We start from the raw sequence: 3,854 nt of genomic DNA, 5'->3' as shown, positions 1-3,854 counted from the left end.
ATCTTCTTCCCGTATTGATTTTTTTTTGGCCTCTAGGCAACTTAATTTCTCTTCTCAGAAAATTTGTCATAATGGTTTTTCAGATCATGCAATGGTGGTTATGGATTTTGTTGTGGGAGACAATACTAAAATTCCTAAACGATGGATCTTTAATAAAGCACATTTACTAGAGATAAACTGGGTTACTGCTCTTAAATCAGAGACATGGATTTTATTGCTCGAAATACAGGCACAGCCCCCGTACATATTATTTGAGATTCCCTGAAGGCTTTTATTCGGGGTATAGTTATAAGCAAAGATGCAGCTGACTGGCTCGTTGTAAAAAATATTAGGAATTCTCTCTCACAAAGAATTCAGGTTTTAACAGCACAACGATATTGCGATCCAACTTGTAACGTTCAGAATCAACTTAGTGAAGCTAAGCGGGAACTCAGTGCCCATTATTTTGCTCAGAGTGAGGAGGTTTTTCGTAGACAATCTCAAAAAGTCTACGAAGAAAGTAACTTTACGGGTACATTTTTAGCCTGGCAGGTTAAAGAACAAGCTGCAACGAATATGATACACTTACTAAAAAGTCCAGTAACCCATATCGAGTCATCTGATCAGGCAGAAATAAGTTCAATAATGTTCTCCCACTATCGTAAAATTTATAGTACACAGTATTTTATCGACCATCAAAATCTGTCTGATTTTTTGGGGAGATATGTACTTCCCCGTCTATCATTAGACGATCAACTAATTATGCGAAGTCCATTTTCCAGGGAGGAATTGGATTTGGTTGTTAAGGATCTTCCATTGGGTAAGGCTTGTGGCCCTGATGGCTTTCCTGCAGAGTTTTTTAAGGTTTTTTTAGTTCCTTTGGAGATTTATTTTTGTTATTGTTAAATTCTATGCTTGATGGTGGGCAAGCTCCCGCATCTTTTCATGATGGCACGGTTTTTAGTTTTTTGAAAAAGGGGAAAGAACCTAAGGACCCTAATTCATACAGACCGATCACGTTATTAAATTCGGATTACAAAATCGCCACCAAATTATTAGCACTTCGTTTTACCAATATCTCGGCTGATTTGATCCATTCTGATCAAAATGGGTTTATTATAGGAAGGCAATTATTCACAAATACACATTTTTTGATTGAGTCACTAGATTATTTTGAGTCACGGGGGTTACCGGCATTGATTTTACTATTAGATGCAGAAAAAGCTTTTGATTTGGTGTTCTGGGACACACTTTTTATTATTTTGAAATACTTTGGGATTCCACAACAAATTATTAGTCTAATACAGAATTTGTATACTGGTGCTACAGCTAATATCATTATTATTAAACTTTCAGCGGGTTCAATTTCAGTTCAACGGGGAACTAGGCAAGGTTGCCCTTTGTCTCCTATTCTTTTTGCCTATTTCATTGAACCACTTGCTGTAGCTATTCGTAATTGCGTACAGATTGTTCCCCCGGTCATCTCTATGGCTAAGATAAAGCTATATGCGGATGACATTATGTTATTAATTAAAACGGATCTCCAATCACAGACACAGGCTCTTTAGATTATTGAAGAGTTCGAGGCCCTAGGGGGCTATCGAATTAATAAGACAGAAATTCTGGTTTGTGGAGGGGCAGACCCTGTATTACATCCGGACCTGCACGGTTGTATTAATCCGAAACCTAAAAGATACTTGGGGATTTTATTTTCTCCTACAATTCAGGATTTATACACACTTAATTTTGTCCCTTTGCTGCGAAAGGTCCGCTCAATGTTCGCTCGGTGAGACCCATTACCATTATCTATTCTTGGTCGGGTTGCCCTGATTAAGATGTCCATACTTCCCCTTTTTAACTTTTTATTTTCTACTATCTCTGTTTTTCTGCCTGGCGCCTTTTTTTCTAGAGTCAAATCTATGTTTTTCGCATTTGTGTGGGCTAAAAAAACGCCTAGAATCGCCATAGGGACTTTATACGAAGAAACAGAACATGGAGGCCTTTCATTACCAAATTTAAAAGATTATTATAATGTATACTTTGCGCAGTATTTAGACAGATTTAAAAATACAATTCCAGGTATGGGCTTATTTATAAATGTTTTCTTTGAGTTAATTTGTCTAGAGATTCAGATTCCATACCCCCTTCTTGTGCCCAAATCACCTAAATTTGTTAGATATAAGACCCTGAATTGGTTTTTCAAACGCCGTGATGCCATGCTTAGTAGATACTCCCTCCCGTTTTTCAATTTAACAACTCCCCTATTTGGTGCTTTTGGTTTTTTAGGGATCAAAATTGAATCCATAATTATTGTAAACTGGGGGCGTGCTGGGCTTAAACCGCTCGCAGATTTCAATGGGAATGGGTCCTGGTTAGCTGTTGACGCAATGACTCGTTTAGATCCTGGCAACTTTCTGTTAATCGGGTCCTATCAAGTGATCTATAAAACTCTGGCGCCATTAGACCCCAGTCAGATCAGTATCCCTTCCCCGTTGGCAGAAGACCTCTTTGTGAATGCTTCAATAAAGAAACCCGGGGAATGGAAACATTGTTTAGTACGCAGTAGGGAGGGAGAGTTGAGCTCTAAAGCTATACGAAAATGGCATGTACAGGAAAATTTAGTATTACCTATAGATACATGGAAAACTATTAATAATTTTAATTTTGGAACATTGCGTGGCGTAGAATGTTGTTCTTTAGCAAATGGCTTTTGTACCGCACTCCTGCAGTTATCGCTAAAATGTATGACAATACGTCCGCTAACTGTTTTAGATGTTTTCAATGCGATCCAGCCAATTGGTCTCACATTATGGCATACTGTCCGAAAATTAAGTCATTCTGGGATGAAATTTTTGCTTTTCTTAAAACTTACTATGTGATTCCGATTTCTTGTAACGTAAAATTATTACTGTTCGGTTTTGATCCTGATTGTAAACTTTCAGATTATTTGGCAAAATTGGATTATATTGTAATGGCAGTAGCCAGATCATTGTTATTGCAGAACTGGCGTTCATCACAGGTTCCGGTGTTTCAAGAGTGGTTTGATAAAATGAAAAGGGTCAGGAGAAGTGAACAAATGTATGCAAAACGGGTTGGGGGATAAAAAGTTTGAAAAAATTTGGGGATTGTTTTTTGAGTAACTTTCTGTATAATATGCCTTATATTGGAAGGAATGATAATGTCAATAGTACATCTGTGAGATTTATACTTTTTTTTTTAAGAGGCTGCAAATTACTTCAATAAAAAATCGGAGAAAAAAAAGAGGTCACTGAACTGATGAGCATCGATGTACAGGATGCATATCTAGATTACCCTAGATGAACGAATATCTTCAGCTAATGCTACAAGGGTCGTCTGTTGTAATTTGGCAGTGATTGGGTTAGCATTAGCAGAAGCCATCCTGTATTTAGAGGCTATCTTGTCCATTTTGTGTAATCCATGGTGGGGAACACCGTGATCCATACCGGACTTCCAGCCAGCGGGCAGTGCCGTGAGGGAAACGGCCGAGGTGTAAGCACGTCGGGAGGCTGCAGGAGGCGGTCAGCGTCATCGGACCACACTCCCCAGCAACCTCTTGGGCGGCGGCGCGCCCGTGACGCGTCCAGAGCGCCCGGAGGCGCCAGTAAAAGCCTGACCCCCCGGGAGCCCAGAGGGGGAACACCGTGATCCATACCGGACTTCCAGCCAGCGGGCAGTGCCGTGAGGGAAACGGCCGAGGTGTAAGCACGTCGGGAGGCTGCAGGAGGCGGTCAGCGTCATCGGACCACACTCCCCAGCAACCTCTTGGGCGGCGGCGCGCCCGTGACGCGTCCAGAGCGCCCGGAGGCGCCAGTAAAAGCCTGACACCCCCTCTCGCCCCGCGAGTCGCGCGCGGG

The sequence above is a fragment of the Lissotriton helveticus genome, chromosome 4_1, assembly GCF_964261635.1.
Source record: "Lissotriton helveticus chromosome 4_1, aLisHel1.1, whole genome shotgun sequence".
Taxonomy (NCBI): domain Eukaryota; kingdom Metazoa; phylum Chordata; class Amphibia; order Caudata; family Salamandridae; genus Lissotriton; species Lissotriton helveticus.
Note: the sequence above shows the minus strand (reverse complement) of the source record.